Source organism: Lampris incognitus, chromosome 7 (assembly GCF_029633865.1).
Source record: "Lampris incognitus isolate fLamInc1 chromosome 7, fLamInc1.hap2, whole genome shotgun sequence".
Lineage (NCBI taxonomy): Eukaryota > Metazoa > Chordata > Actinopteri > Lampriformes > Lampridae > Lampris > Lampris incognitus.
In genome coordinates this window covers 52,328,479-52,346,134 of record NC_079217.1, presented here as the reverse complement: position 1 = coordinate 52,346,134, position 17,656 = coordinate 52,328,479, and the positions used below count along the sequence as shown (strand labels likewise).

The 17,656-nt window shown below is 42.4% G+C and overlaps 1 protein-coding gene and 1 non-coding gene across 2 annotated transcripts in view; both read right to left on the bottom strand.

Moving 5' to 3' along the window:
- Positions 1 to 17,656, bottom strand: part of LOC130116070 (P2Y purinoceptor 3) — a 33,852-nt gene that overhangs the window by 9,880 nt on the left and 6,316 nt on the right. The window lies entirely within an intron of this gene.
- On the bottom strand, positions 9,449 to 9,521 carry trnaa-agc (transfer RNA alanine (anticodon AGC)). The gene has a single exon. It is a non-coding gene; the product is annotated as a tRNA-Ala (tRNA).

Sequence of the window (17,656 nt, the reverse complement as noted above, 5' to 3'; positions counted from 1 at the left end):
GGTTTTATCAAGATTTTACTTCTTCTCCATCATACAGTGTGACGTACACTCATTGTGCAAGACCACCACATTTGTACAGGGCCTTAACACCAACTGTCTGTATCAATCACCACCTCTCCATCACCGTAGCCTACCTCCATTCAGACTCACTCTCGTTTCACTAAAGGGAAATTTCACTTATGGTTTTGTCTGTGTGCAATCAGTACTAATGAGCGATGCAGTGGATTGAAGCAATTAAGTCCTCACTGTGTATTATAATGATGGGAATAATCAGTGTTGTCCTGCTCACAGAGCCTACATGTACCAGAATGCATTGCATGTACGCCTCTGTATCATCGTCCATGAAATGTTGTGGGATGTCATTTCCACCACTGGAAACGTAGCTTAGTCGAACAGCATGGTTAGAGTATATTAGAGTATTGGAAACCATGCTAGGCTGTCGTTTTTCCGGCCGCCAAATGACGTCATGATACGGCACTTGGCGACCGGAAAAAACTCGGTTTCACTGCTGCTCCAGAGATGGAAGGAAAAAAAATGGGAACAACCACATGTGTTTTTCATGTGCTATCCCTGTCGCAGATAGGCAGAGACAAGGTTGAAAATTGGTGAATTTTCCCTTTATGCAGGAGAAGGAAAGCAAACTATTAAAGCAATGCGGTCGATGTCTGTAGCTCCAACATAATTGTGTTTAAGCACTCTGAATTTCTGTACTATTCCGTACTGCTTTACAAAACATTAAAAGATCTAGCTTGTGAGCGTCTTAAGTTTGCTGATGACATGCTGATTGGACTCATAGATGACGGCAACGATATACCTGATAAACACAACAGGAAGTTAAGTACAGCTTCCTGGTGTAGGGAACCTCACTAGGAGGTCAGTGCTCTTAACAAAGTATAGATGGCTGTTGTTTGCCGGTACATCAACAACTCAACAGTGACAAGACAAGACTCTTTCAAGTTCCTGGGAACCACAAGCTCCCAGGACCTCAAGTGGGAGGTCAATATGGACTCCTTTTTTGAAAAATAAATAAATAAATACAACAGAATGTACTTCCTGTAGCAGCTCAAGATGTTCAGCATGCCACAGAAAGTGATGGTTGAGAAACAGACAATAAAAAAACAAGATTATAAGGGGGAAAAAAACTCCTTTTTGCCTCAAGAAATGACCCCCATTAATAACTTAAGTGCAGCTTGTGAAGGAAAATTGGCATAAAACATTAAGAGTCATCATTTATTGTGTATTTGATTCTCGATGCCTGTTGGTCAAATCTGCTTTAAAGAGGGTCTTGAGAACGTCCTAGAGAGGAGTAAGGAATGTCTGTAATGGGGGATGGGTGTCATTTTCTCTCCCATCTTCCATGCTTAATCCACAGTCCTTTGTAATTCTTACATGGCCCCTCTAACCGGTGATGAGCAGATGTTTAAACGAACCTACCGTGTGAGATATAGGGAAGGGTATGGCTTTAGTTGACCAATAGTTAGGCCTTTCCTTGTCTATGGAAAAGGGAATATAAGGGAGATAACTCACAACTTGTGTTTTGTTTTTTGTTTTTTTATTATCAACCACCAGCGCTTTGTGTAATTATTTCTGAGCCTTGAGTGTTTACAGGTAATTTCCATGATAAGCTCACATACATACACTCTGTTGTAAAACAGATCCCCTCTGGTTCTCTCCCCTTCTCCCACAGCTGATTTTATCAAGCTATTTCTGTATTAGTATATACTTTATTCAACAGGTCTGTGGGATATGGCTCTGTATATACTCTGTCTTGATGCACTCTCAATAATCCAGGTCAGTGAATCTTAGAAAGTTGAATCAGTTCATCTGGACACAAAGTTTAGTGGGAGAAAAGTTTCATCACTCATCTAAGTGACTTCTTCAGTCTCAGCTGACTGCAGATATCCCCATCCTTACAAACAATACAGCGGCATTACGACTGAAAACAACGATCGGTTTCACATGCATATTGCTGTGACCATAAACCAGAGTTACAATGGCCATATGTATTATTCACAGAGGATTGGGGAATAGCTGCAATCACAGCATTGTAAGATGGCGACAGATGTAGTGTATCCTTTGCCATCTTACAACGCTGCCCGTCCTCAGACCGCAACACTTCCATAAACTGAAGTTTGATTTCGATTCTTACATCACAGTACAGGGTGCAGCTACTTGACGATTTTTCAGAGTTGTATTTGGTTATGCTGGTGTATGCCATACTGTATGTCAGTGGTGGCTAACCATGTGCCACGGAGAGCCATGTGTATGCAGGTTTTCATTCCAGCCGGAGTCCACACCAGGTGATTTCACTGATACATTCTTCCTCTTTGGGTGTGGAGTCCAGCTGGAACGAAAAGCTGTATACACACGGCTCTCCACGGCACATGGTTAGCCACCACTGCTGTAGGTGATGGTCAGCACTGTTTACAATGTTAAAAACAAATTCTGAGGTTAAACAATCACATCGTTATCACAGAAAACAGCTGATTTAGTAAGTATGACTACTGTTCTTATAGTTGTTTACAAAGTACCATTATGTACAGTGTTTTTCCAACTCATCCTCGCCGGTGGCTCTACCTCACAATCCTATTCTAATTGCCCAAATATGGCATGTCTTGAAGAAAGAGGACCAATGCAAATTCTCAACTTTAGCAAAGCCCAGCAGGATTTGCAAAAGCTGTTTGACCGTGGAGTAACATTAGTAGAGAAGATAATTAAAACCATGTGGATCCCGACAAGTACCTAAATCACTGTTATATAAATGCAGCTCTGTGCTTGACTGCTCCATGAGTGTTTTGAGTGTTTTGCAGTTGGCCAGCACTGTGCTTACTGATACACAAGTGTAGTAGGATGGTAACATAAAAGCCTTTTTTGATCTGACGCATCTTTTCTCTGTTGCAATGGCAGAATTCTCGTCATCCCTAGCCCCCCCTCGCATGTGCTGTCCTCCAGGGGTCAATTCTTGGTCCATTATTATTTTCCATTTACATGCTCCCCCTGGGTCAGATCATCCATCATCATAATATTAATTTTCACTGTTATGCGGATGACACCCAGCTTTATGTCCCGCTTACTGGTAATGACACACACGATCTTTCTCATGTTACGGCTTGTCTCTCCGATATTAAATGCTGGATGTCACAAAACTTCCTCCGGCTCAGTGATTCCAAATTTGAGGTCCTTTTATTCAGTCCCCCCCTAACCTAATTGCTGACCTGCAAGAGTCTAGGGAACCTGTCCTCCAATGTTAAGCATTCTGCCTGCAATTTGGGTGTCTTTTTTGACTCTGAGCTCCGTTTTGACACACAAATCACCAAGGTAGTACATTCTTGCGTTCTCCAAATTAGGAACATCACAAAAGTTAAAAAATTTTCATCGCAAATGGAACTTGAAAAAGGCATCCATGCATTCACCTCATCACGTCTAGATTACTGTAACTCGCTGTATTCAGGGCTCAGTCAAAAGTCCATCTCCTGCCTCCAGCTCGTCCAAAACTCAGCTGCCAGACTGTTAACAAATTACAAGAGACATGACCACATCATTCCCATTCTGGCAATGTTTTACTGGCTACCTATTAGGTATAGGACTGATTTTAAACTTTTACTAATTGTTTTTATAGTCCTATATGGCCTCGCTCCTTCATATATAACTGATTTACTCACACCCCATGGGCCTGGCCGCTGCCTGCGCTCTTCAGACAGGTCCTTTTTAACCGTTCCTGCAGCCAGCCTCGTTACTAAAGGCGACCGGGCATTTTCTGTAAGACCCCCACAGCTGTGGACCTCCCTACCTGAGGACATTAGGCTAGCAAACTCACTGCCCTCTTTTAAATCACTTCTTAAAACTCACTTTTACAGGGAGGCTTTTTATAGTCAACCTATTGTTGCCCAATTTTTTATATTTTTACATTGTTTGTATACTATACTTTTTATAATTTTACATTTTTTTATTCTTTATATTTTTCTTTCATCATCTTATTTTAATTGTTTTTATCATCATCCTTGTTTTATCAGCTCCGGTTCTGTACGTTTTAATTATGCTCTTGTGACTTTATCCTGACCGTGTTTTACCTTGTTCTGTTCTTGTTATGTCCTATATTTTCATTGTATTTTGTCATTTTATCTTGACTATGTGCATTATTTTATCCTGTTGTGTAAGGCACCTTGTAACGCTGTTCAGAAAGGTACGATATATAAATAAAGTTTATTATTATTTATATTTGCCTTCTATACTGCGTTAGAAAATGTTCCAAGATCTAGCTTGTGAGCACTTTAATTTTGCTGACGGCATGCATGCTGATCGGACTCAAACATGATGGCAACGACATACCTGATAAACACAACAGGAAGTTAAGAATGGCTTCCTGGTGTAGGCAACCTAACTAGGAGCACAGGGCTCTTAACAGAGTATAGATGGCTGTTGATTTTAAGAGAAGTTTGTCAGTATATCAACAGTTTTGGCTAGGTTGCCAAAAGCCAGCAGTAGGTTGGCAGCCACACTCAGCAGCATAATCATTTGTTTGATTACGCTTTGTCTGCCATATCAATTCAACAGTGTCGTAGTGGCCAGCATTTGGCGTATTTATTGAATTTGTAGCACATGTATGATGAAACCTTACTGAGTAGTCGTAGTGAGAAATAAACTCGTCTTAGCAACCACTGACACTTGCTCTGACCCTAAATAATTTGATATCTGAAATTCTCAGCATTCCTTTTCAAGCTGGTTATCAGCTGTTCCTGTAGCCTGTCCCTACTGTAAACCGTGTGGGCTGGCTGATGTCTATGCACCTGTACTGATACAGGTATTGGATGTCAGGGCAATACTAAGCTAAAATGGAGTATCGGTATCAGACTTTACCTGGGACTAAAATCCACACAAAGAGCCACGAGTAACATATCACAAGTAAAAGCAAAATGGCTTGATTAACCGCATTTTTATTTATTTGGGTTTTGTTTTGGTTTTTTTGCACATAAATGGTGGAAAAAAACTGATTCTCGATTATTTTGCTCACTGACATCAAACTAACGGTCTAAGTCTGCACTGTTCAGCAAAAGTAATGGATCAGATTGGTACTCAGTATCGGCCGAGTATACTTCAAGATCCGTATCGGCACTGAAATAGTTAAGATTTGTGCATCCTTACTCATGCCACAAGGACTGTTGGTTTTAAGATCATCTGCAAAAGGTGGTGTGGGGGACTATATTTCATGCAGACCCATAGTTTTTTTAGTCTACTGCAAGCTGTGTAGAGAGGAGTGGTCACACTGTTGAGCTTTCTTGAGATGTTATGAGGCTTACTCAATAAAACATCAGTGAGACAAAGTGCCTACCTGATAATCCTGCTAACATACCCTCACACACAGGCTCAACCCACCAATAGCTTGATGCTGCCTGTGAAATGGGTCACAAGATTCATGATGGCGTAGCCTTGCGTCTTCTATGGTAATCTCTAACAGGTTTGTCCATTGGGTTGGGACATAGATTACTATATCAGCTTGTTGTCTGAATTAGTTTTAAAGGTAAATGCTCAGTGCTGACATATGGCACACACAGTGGAACATCAGCCTGCGCGACGTGATGCCGAGTGATGCAACTTGTTGAAACATCAATAACTGATATTTTCAGTTTGAGTACTGAATCAGCATGACAAAATAATTAGTTTCATGTGAAATCACGCCAGTGTTTTTTCAATGCTGTCAGTGAGCAACACTTTGGAATTACACAAGAGCATGTCCTTCAGTGAAACTGCTGTTCTTAACATCTTCCTCATATACACTGCTCAAAAAATAAAGGGAACACCTAAAAACACAATATAGACCTCGATGAATGAAATATTTCAGCTGAAAATCTTTATTTATTAGACATAGGAATGTGTTTAGAGCAAAATAACCTAAGAATGATCAATGGAAATCAAAATCATTAGCCCATTAAGGTCTGGATTCAGAATCATACTCAAAATCAAAGTAGAAAATGAGAACATAGGCTGATCCAACTTCTGTGGAAATTCTTCAAGACGATTCAAAATGAGGCTCAGTAGTGTGTGTGGCCTCCACGTGCCTGTATGCACTCCCTACAACGTCTGGGCATGCTCCTGATGAGACGACGGATGGTCTCCTGAGGGATCTCCTCCCAGACCTGGATCAGGGCATCGGTCAACTCCTGGACAGTCTGTGGTGCGACATCGCGTTGGCGGATGGTACGAGACATGATGTCCCAGAGGTGCTCGATTGGATTCAGGTCTGGGGAACGTGCAGGCCAGTCCATAGCATCAATGCCCTCGACATACAGGAACTGCTGACACACTCTGGCCACATGAGGACGAGCATTGTCATGCATGAGCAGGAACCCAGGGCCCACTGCACCAGCATATGGTCTGACAATGGGTCTGAGGATCTCATCCCGGTACCTAATGGCAGTCATGGTACCTCTGGCTAGCACGTAGAGGTCTGTGCGGCCATCCAAGGATATGCCTCCCCAGACCATCACTGACCCACCGCCAAACCGGTCATGCTGGAGGATGTTGCAGGCAGCAGAACGTTCTCCATAGCGTCTCCAGACTCTCTCACGTCTGTCACATGTGTTCAGTGTGAACCTGCTCTCATCTGTGAAGAGCACAGGGCGCCAATGGCGAATCTGCCAACCAAGATGTTCTCTGGCAAAGGTCAATCGGGCTGCACGGTGTTGGGCTGTGAGCACAGGCCCCAATTGTGGACGTCGGGCCCTCATACCATCCTCATGCATTCTGTTTCTCACGGTTTGAGCAGAAACCTGCACATTAGTGGCCTGTTGAAGGTCGTTTTGTAGGGCTCCGGCAGTGCTCCTCCTGTTCCTCCTTGCACAAAGGACCAGATAGCGGTCCTGCTGCGGGGTTGTTGTCCTCCTGCGGCCCCCTCCACGTCTCCTGGTGTACTGGCCTGTCTCCTGGTACCTCCTCCATGCTCTGGACACTGTGCTGGGAGACACATCAAATCTTCTTGCCACAGCACGCATTGATGTGCCATCCTGGATGAGCTGCACTACCTGAGCAACTTCTGTAGGTTGCAGATACCGCCTCATGCCACCTCTAGTGGTGAGGGCACTAGCAAAATGAAAAACTAACCAAAGATCGGCCAGAAAAGATGAGGACAGGCAAATGGTCTGTGGCCACCACCTGCAAATCCATTCCTTTTATAGGGGTTGTCTTGCAAATTGTCTAATTTCCACCTGGTGGAAATTAGACAATTTACCAACAGGGGAAATTGATTCACAAATCAGTGTTGCTTCCTAACTGGACAGGTTGATATCTCAAAAGTGTGATTGACTTGGAGCTACATTGCATTGCTTATGTGTTCCCTTTATTTTTTTGAGCAGTGTAGTTTTAGCTGGATATTGTCCATTTATAAATGACGCTAATCAGGACATTATGTGTTCTAGCTTCTTTTTTCTCTCTCCAAAGGCTGCCGTGAAGAATATGACCATTGATGCTGTTTTCTTTCGGTTGCTAAGCAACAATCAACCAATTGAGCTGATCCCCCCTCTACAAGCCCTTCTTCACATCCGCCAGCACGGTATAAAATGGACATTCAGAACAGATTAGGCTATCTAAAGGTACAATCTACAATTGATGTGCAGAGCGGATGTCCGCCTCACATATCTGCCATTGTTTTGGTCAGACTTCATAAACACTGTTCACCTCAACATTTGCCGATGAGAGAACCAGCCAACCTTGCATTGCTTTCAGTTTCTTTAGAGGCTTTCAGTCGTCTCCATTTCTGAAACATATACTCCATGTTGATTCGATGGCTAGATACGTCATGTTTCTTTGCTGTCAGTACAGCGCCTGTATTGTCACAGCCCTGGCGCCGCGTGCCATTTACAGATTGTACTTTTAACATTTATATGTCTTTGTATTTAATATGTTCTAGGCAAGTGTTTCCCAACCCAGTCCTCAAGGACCCCCTATCCTGCAGATTTTCTTTGCAACCCTGAATAGATACCTTTTTGTAGTTATTCAACCAATTAGCAATGAATTATGTCAGATGTTGCACACCTTGCATAATAAGTGCTGTGAGATGATTGGTTGAGTAAGTACAAGCAGGGCTACCTATGCAGGGTTACAATGAAAATCTGCAGGATAGGGGTTCTTTGAGGACTAGGTTGGGAAACGCTGTCCTAGACTAACGGTGACAAAGGCCGACTGTTGCGTTGCCTCACGTTATCTGCCATCTGGGCCAAAAAGTAGCACTTGAACACAATGCAAAGCCTACAGCCAATGGCCCTGATTCGCTAGCTTAGCACTGGTTTGCTAAGCCAATCAGAGTGATCTCTCTCACCGATGAGCTCTGCCGATTCAACATGCTGAATCAGCCGAAACGCTTCCGACAGGGGTCTGACTCGTGCCGACGGTGCGGGACACACTACAAAAAGTAGGGTCACAGACACTCGCTAATGGCCGACCGTCAGCCTGGTGTGTCAGGGCCCTTACATTGGGTACCTGTTGCAGCTAATACAAAGTTCAAAACCTTACTGTTACCATTATGGGCAGTTCAATGAACTGCACCAACTGACGTGCAATCCCATATCAACACACTCCTGCTCGACCTCTTCATTCTACCTCTGGTCTGTCCCATCTACTAAAGTGACAAGCTCAAGGGCCAGACTCCTGGCCCAACAATAGTGGAACGACCTCCCTGTCTCCATCAGAGCTCCTGATTTGCTTCCTTCCTTCAGGAAAGCCCCAAAAACTTTTCTCTTCAAGGCCTATCTTAATCCATAAGTAGTCTCTGGTGACACTTTGCAATTACTATTGCGTGTGTACATACCTAAACACCATTACTTTTGGTGACTACTTTTGAGTCCTTGCACGTGAAAGCACAATATGTAAATCTACTTCGTACTTTATTTCTCCTATTCCTTGCCTCTTGTTGCTATAAGGCGTGCCAACACTAAATGCACTCGACTTGACATGCACTCTTGGCTATGATATGATTGCCACATAGTGCTGGTTGGTAACCCTCAAAATGTTCTGCTAATTGCTGACTCTCTTGTAAGTTGCTTTGGATAAACATGTCTGCTAAATGAGTATATGTAATGTAAATGTAATGTTTCACTGAACTGCACAACATTTTTAGAAAATATTGTAATTCATGGAGTAATGCTCTTAACAAGGATAATTAAACCATAAGGATCTCAACAAGGGAAAACTTGCTAGTTACCCTTAAACATCCTAGTGTAGCTTCTTATTACTGAGAAGTTACATTAATGAGAAGGACTGAGAAGATCTGTGGTAGATCTCAGTCCTATTTGATTCTACCATTTTAAAGGTCAGTTACAGTTTTTTCTTTTTTATGATGTCAATGCAATGACTTAAGCTACAGATTCAGCTGTTCAACATAAAACAGCCATTATTGCCACTTTTATGTTGCATTTATTGGACATTGTGGGTCCAACGCAAACCTCAAAATGATCCATGGAGAATGCGGGCATCGATCCCGCTACCTCTCGCATGCTAAGCGAGCGCTCTACCATTTGAGCTAATTCCCCGTATCTGTCAGGGCAGTGAAGGCGCCACCTGCTTTCAACAAGTTATGCACCAGGATATGTGATAGTCAAACAGCCCTCACACTTTCCCCTTCCCCCTTCCCCGGTCTCTGTCAAACACAGGAGTACAGTTACCAATCGCTCAAACAGACACTCCTTCACTCAGAACTCTATTTCTCGCTCTCGCTCTCACACACATGCTGACACGCGAGTCAAATTGCAAAATAACGTCCGATCTGCTAAAAAAAAGAAGTTAGGATGTTGCAACATTTGCAAAGCCGCCGCTGAAGCAATTCTACTGCAGCTTAACACACAGAAGATAGACGAGATTAGGAATGGAAATTCCATTTAACTGAGTTGTTCACTTAATCTGCAAAGGGCAGTTACCTAAGAAGTTATGTGAAGGTATGAAGTTAGGTGGTGGATTTGGCATCATGTTGACTTGTCTCATGCAGGGTCTTATTTTTAAACCCCGGTTAAGGTAACGTGGCGGGGAACTTGAGACAAATCAGATATAGAAGCTGTAAACATATCCAGTAATTAACAGCGCCTGACTTACCTCTTCACGGCACAGAGGACAAACAGAAGTACAGACACACACCCTTTGCTCACACCCTTTATATACAAACACCTAAAATCATCCAAATGTTGACACATTTTCTCAGCCACTCTGAAGTCCATTGAACTTCATTTGCTGTGGCCACATTCACTCGTGTCTGTCTCTCTGTTTGTCTGGCTCTCTGGTAGGCCAAAGAATTGCCTTGGGGCGTATCTAATCTATAATAGCAGGAAACTACTGATGGGTATCAATAGATGTTACTCCTTTTTCTCTAACAGAGAGACACAAAGAGGCATGCAACCAATGTGACACAAATACACAAACAAACAAAAAACTCCTACACACACACACACACACACACACACACACACACACACACACACACACACACACACACACACACACACACACACAATGTCTGGCCAACTTTTATTCTTGTAAGTGATCAAAACTAAAAGAGAAGAAGGATATTGACTAAGGGAGCAATTAAAGTCCAATTAGCTCCCCTCTAGCTCTCCTCCACTAAATGTGTGAATTACAATAATCTAATAATCATTCCTACCACTAGTGGTGGTGGTGGTGAAACGTGCAACAAAGTACCTAATAATCTACAGAACCAAATATCTAATGTTATCAAAAATGTGACCACATATCGTCCAAAGTGCTGGTCGTCAAAATTGTCAACAAGGTGTCTAATTCAAATTAATCTTTCACCTATTGGTAGCTCTAAAGTTCTACCTACCACTGATCATTTCCACAAGATGCTTAAATTTGGTTTCATAAATATCATATCATTGTCTGCCAAAGCCTTACTAATAAATGATCTGATTCTAGAACATAGTTTCGATATGATTGGGTTATGTGAAACATGGCTGAAACCAAATGTTTTCCTTCCCTTAAATGAAGCTTCCCCACTTGACTATACTTACAGTGCATCCAGAAAGTATTCACACCCCTTCATTTCCCCCACATTTTGTTATGTTACAGCCTTATTCCAAAATGGATTAAATTCCTTTTTTTCTCATCAATCTACACACAATGCCCCATAAGGACAAAGTGAAAAAGGTTTTGTAGAAATTTTTTGCAAATTTATTAAAAATAAAAAACTGAAATATTGCATGTACATAAGAATTCACACTCTTTGCTATGACACTCAAAATTGAGCTCAGGTTCATCCTGTTTCCACAGACCATCCTTGAGATGTTTCTACATCTTGATTGGAGTCCACCCGTAGTAAATTCAATTAATCAGACATGATTTGGAAAGGCACACACCTGTCTATATAAGGTCCCACTGTTGACAGTGCGTGTCAGAGCAGAAACCAAGCCATGAAGTCAAAGGAATTGTCTGTGGACCTCCGAGACAGGATTGTATCGAGGCACAGATCTGGGGAAGGGTACAAAAAAATGCCTACAGCTTTGAAGGTCCCGAAGAGCACAGTGCTCTCCATCATTCATAACTGGAAGAAGTTTGGATCCACCAGGACTCTTCCTAGAGCTGGCCGCCCAGCCAAACTGAGCAATCGGGGGAGAAGGGCCTTGGTCAGGGAGGTGACCAAGAACCCGATGGTCACTCTGACAGAGGTCCAGCGTTCCTCTGTGGAGATGGGAGAACCTTCCAGAAGGACAACCATCTCTGCAGCACTCCACCAATCAGGCCTTTATGGTAGAGTGGCCAGACGGAAGCCTCTGCTCAGTAAAAGGCACATGACAGCCCGCTTGGAGTTTGCCAGAAAGCACCTAAAGGACTCTCAGACCATGAGAAACAAGATTTTCTGGTCTGATGAACCCAAGATTGAACTCTTTGGCCTGAATGCCAAACGCCATGTCCGGAGGAAACCAGGCACCTCTCATCACCTTGCTAATACCATCCCTACAGTGAAGCATGGTGGTGGCAGCATCATGCTGTGGGGACGTTTTTCAGCAGCAGGAACTGGGAGACTAGTCAGGATCGAGGGAAAGATGAATGGAGCAAAGTACAGAGAGATCCTTGATGAAAACCTGCTCCAGAGCGCGCAGGACCTCAGACTGGGGTGAAGGTTTACCTTTCAACACGACAACGACACTAAGCACACAGCCAAGACAATGAAGGAGTGTCTTTGGGACAAGTCTGTGAATGTCCTTGAGTGGCCCAGCCAGAGCCCAGACTTGAACCCCATTGAACTTCTCTGGAAAGACCTGAAAATAGCTGTGCAGCGACGCTCCCCATCTAACCTTACAGAGCTCGAGAGGATCTGCAGAGAAGAATGGGAGAAATACCCCAAATATAGGTGTGCCAAGCTTGTAGCTTCATACCCAAGAAGACTTGAGGCTGTAATCGCTGCCAAGGGTGCCTCAACCAAGTACTTAGTAAAGGGTGTGAATACTAATGTACATGCAATATTTCAGTTTTTATTTTTAATAAATTTGCAAAAATTTCTACAAAACCTTTTTCAGTTTGTCATTACGGGGTATTGTATGTAGATTGATGAGAATAAAAAGGAATTTAATCAATTTTGGAATAAGTCTGTAACATAACAAAATGTGGGGAAAGTGAAGGGTTGTGAATACTATCCGGGGGCACTGTATGCTCATGTAGCTCAGGCAAATAAACAAGGTGGGGGTGTTGCCTTAATCTATAAATCTATTTTCAATCTGACTTCCAGACTTGAATCTAAATTCCAGTCTTTTGAGGGTCTTATTCTTGGTCTAACTCCCTTAGCCATGAATAGACTCAGCTCAGTCCAGATTGTGATACTCATATTGACCTCCTGGCTGTTACTCACTACTTAATGAAGAATTTGGAGAATTTGTCTCAGGTGTTTTCACTCATTCTCATGAGACTCTAATTCTTGGTGATTTCAATATTCATCTGAATAAGGTTGCTGATCCTCTGAGTAAAGCCTTTCTGGTGCTTGTTGATGCATTTGGGTTCACTCAGTTTGTTCAAGAGTCGACTCGCTGCAGTGGTAACACCCTTGATTTGGTTTTATCTAAAGGAATAGCTGTTTCTGATCTGAATGTCTTGCCAACCACATTTGCTGTGTCAGATCATTTTCTCATCAAATTTAAAGCATTATTGGCCTGTCAAGTTCATGTCAGCACAGATGTAATTGCCATTCGCCACATTGGTCCATCCACTGTAGCTGCATTTGGCCAACAGCTGCCTGAAGTCTTGGCTCTTTTCACTGTAGTGACTGACTCTGTTGAAAATTTCACTAGTGACTTAAATGTGGCCCTCTCTAGTCTCCTCAATTCAGTTGCACCTCTCACTACGAGAGCTAGGTGACTAAAGAGGCCTACACCCTGATTTAATGACGAGACACGTGTGCTTAAGCGGGCCTGCAGGAGACTTGAACGTAAATGGCGAAAATCAAAATTGGAAGTTTTTTAGCTATCATGGCATGAGTGTTTATTGAAATACAAGCGTGCTTTATCTGCTGCAAAAGCAGTGTATCTCTCTCACTTAATCAATATTAATAAACATAACCCCAGATTTCTCTTTGACACTGTATCTAAACATACTAAAAAGCAGCCGTCTATTAGCTGCTCATCATTCACAGCCCATGAGCTTCCAGATTTTTTCTGCAATAAGAATGATGAGATCATAAAAAAATTAGTTCTTCAACTCCAGCTACTCCTGCGGATCCTGTCTCACCAAATTCATATCTATACAATGAGTCACTGATAGTCCCTGTTATTACAGCTTTTGAGACTATCTCTTGATACTTTCACTAAGCTCATGTCAGCTTCTAAACAAACTACTTGCTAATCTTCCATTCTTTTCTAAAGTACTAGAGAGAGTTGTGTATCAACAACTTTCAACCTATATAGAAGAAAACCATCTATATGAACCTCTTCAAGCACCTTTCAGGGCCTGTCACTCCAATGAAACTGCTCTGACCAGAGTGGTGAACGATCTTTTAATAACTATGGACTCCGATTGCACTTCTGGTCTTGTACTACTAGACCTCAGTGCAGCCTTTGACACCAGTGATCAATGTATAATATTAGACAGATTAAATTGTAATTTTGGTGTCTCTCTTCTGGCTTAAGTCCTACTTATCTGGAAGAACACATTGTGTTTGCTATAGTAATATTACATTAAAATTCTCTGACGTTAAATATAGTGTACCTCAGGGCTCAGTTCTTGGCCCTCTACTTTTCTCTCTTTATATTTCACCTCTTGGCCAAATTATACGCATTTATGGAATAAATTTCCATTGCTATGCTGATGATACTCAGCTGTATATGCCTATAAGTGCTGATGATCATACTCAAATGACTAATTCAGAGGCCTGTTTGGCCACTGTGAAAAACTGGATGTCACTAAACTTCCTGCTTTCAAATTTGGATAAAACCAAGATGCTGGTCATTGCCCCTGCTAGACAAGACACCAATTTTGTCAACTAATGATAACCATCGACAACTCTGTGATTTCAGTGTGGCAGCCAAAAATCTTGGTGTTACGTTTGATCCCAGCTTTTCCCTTGATAAGCACATTAAAGAAATCACAAAGATTGCCTTTTTTCACTTACGTAACTAAATTTGCTAAAATTCGGTCTTTCCTGTCCACGGCTGATACAGAGACTCTAATACATGCATTTGTTTCATCCAGACTTGATTACAGTAATGTTGTTTTCAGGTCTGCCACATGCTACTAAAAGTCTTCAGATGGTTCAGAATGCTGCAGCTAGCATCAGCTTCCTATATGTTAGATCAGACTTCAAGGTGCTTCTGCTGACTTATAAAATCCTAAATGGGCTTGCCCCATGTTACCTGTCTGATCTCCTTAATCATACATTCCATCTCGAGCTCTTCACTCTCAAAATACAGGGCTCCTGTGTATACCCAAAGTTAAAAAGAAGTCAGCTGGTGGCAGGGCCTTTTCCAATCAGGGCCCCGTTCTTGTGGAATAACCTGCCTGCTGCCATCAGCCAGTCAGTCTGTTGGGTCCTTTAAATCCAAACTTAAAATGCATCTTTTTACCTAAGCCTACAATTAGTTGCCTTTAAGTTGAGTACTTCACAACCTGTACTGCATGGTGGGTTGGTTTCTGTCTCAATGAATTTACCAAGCACTGTTCTGCCGACAAGATTAAGGTGTATAGATTGACTATTGCATACTGTTCTCTTGTCTCACATGTCTTTTCTCTCTCTCTGAATGATGTCTTCTCCTTTCTCTTTTTCTGTGTGTGAATGGTGTGATGTGAGTCTCCCTTGTGTGCACATGCAGTCTGTCCTCCTCCCAGGTGTCCATGGTGATGGTGGTCACCACCTGGACATTGCTTGGCATTCCCCTCATCACATTTTCTTTCTATATATCTTATAAATCCATATATCCTGCTCTCACTAAGATGTGTGACAATTTTTTTTTCTACACGATGATGGTGGTCGCGTGGCTTGGGTCTGGTGGCGTCTGGACCCTGTTTGGCATCCTCCTCCTCATATTTTTCATATATTTTATAATTTCATTATAATTCTGTTATCCTCTTTCAATGTTGTATTGTGTAAACACAACATCCATTGCACATTGTCTGTCTTGGGAGGGAGAGCTGACCTCTGTTTCTCTCCCTGGGGGTTCTTCCTATTTTTTCTCCCTGTTAAAGGTTTTTTTTTTAGGGAGTTATTCCTTATCCAGTGTAAGGGTCTAACGACAGGATGTTGTGTTGCTGTAAAGCCCCTTGAGGCAAATTTGTAATGTGTGATATTGGGTTAAACAAATCAAATTGACTTGACTCTACGGATGTACACTGTCCCTGACCACTCTTGTTAGATTCATGGACACTCCATCGCCATTTGCTCATCTTCATAAACTCATCTAATAAATATTTTGCACCCACACACACACACACACACACACACACACACACACACACACACACACACACACACACAGAGGTGAAAAGTGAAAGGAAACCCCTGGATGCTTGACCCCTACAGTGAGGGGGTCTGGGGGCTCTGTTATGTTATCCTGTCATGGTTTGGGTCCTCTTTAGAGGGAAAAGTCACTGCAAACCATGATGAGACATTTCTATCCTGATGGGAGTGGTCCCTTCCAGGATGACAATGCCCCCATCCACAGGGCACGAGGGGTCACTGAATGGTTTGACGAGGATGAAAATTATGTAAATCGTATGCTATGACCTCCACAGTCACCAGATCTCAACCCAACTGAACACCTATGGGAGATTTTGGACCAATATGTTAGACAGCACTCTCCACCACTATGATCACAACACCAAATGAGGGAATATCTTTTGGCAGAATGGTGTCCATCCCTCCAGTAGAGTTCAGAGACTTGTAGAATCTATGACAAGGAGCACTGAAGCTGTTCTGGAGGCTCGTGGCAGAAACAACACCTTACTAACACACGTCATGTTGGTTTTTCCTTTCAATTGACCTCCGTCTGTACCAAGTATATACAGTTGCCCTCCTAGTGCTGAAATCTAAAAATAGATATTCTGACTTGTAGACAGACATAAGAAACAAGTGCACAAATAAACACACACAAATACACAGGAATACAGCGGAAATTGAACGGATTAATCTATGTGCCGGACAAAAAAAGATAAATCATGACAAACACACATAATAACCTGCTAATCACATCAAAGCCATTTGTTAGAATTAGAAAAAAAATACATCGACTCATTAGCTTATCTTACATGGCACACACTAATAACACATTATTCATCAATCCCTCGGACAGACGGTATTCCCATTACAGAACAGACATTGTAACCAATCAGATGTACCATAAATAGATTCACTGGTAAACAGAAAGCACCACCTCTGCCTAGCGCTAAACACAAGCCCCATTCTAGCCACGGCAATGTGACCCAAAACAGATGCACCCACTGCATGACACGAAAGAGCCAACTGCACTTACCCAACTGCTCCAATGAATGAGCATTGTTATTGACCAGCTTTGCTGAGAAAATGCACACATCTTATTCTCTCTTGCAGGCAAGAGAAAATACAGGCAATTTATTCTCTCTTGCATGAAGCATTCCACTGCTTGAGTTAATTTCTATCACAAAAAGTGGAATCAGTTCATCTGGACTCGACGTTTACTGACAGATACGATTCACGCATTCATCTAAGGGACCTCTTCAGTCTCAACTGACTGCAGGTATTCATCCATTATCCGAACCGCTTATCCTGCTCTCAGGGTCACGGGGATGCTGGAGCCTATCCCCAGCAGTCATGACTGCAGGTATCTCCACCCTTATGAACGATACAGTGGCCGAAACCAACAATCGGTTTCATATGCAAATTGTTGTGACCATTAACTAGAGTTACAATGGCCATGTATACTATTCACAGAGGAATAGTTGCAATCACAGCATTGTAAGATGGCATCCCTGACCATCCCGGTTCAGGGATGGTCATTCCCTTGCATAAAGATGAGTTAATTTCTACTTTTGTTGACAAGTTCCTTGCATTTAACCTGAGAGGCCATTTGCTGTACATGGGTCTCGACACTTGAAAATATAATTCTAATTATTGTATGGGGGAGTTCCCAAAAAGGAGATAAGTGGATGCCCAATTGTTAATGCATTGTGGAAACATTACAGATAATTATCTGTGCTCAGGTGG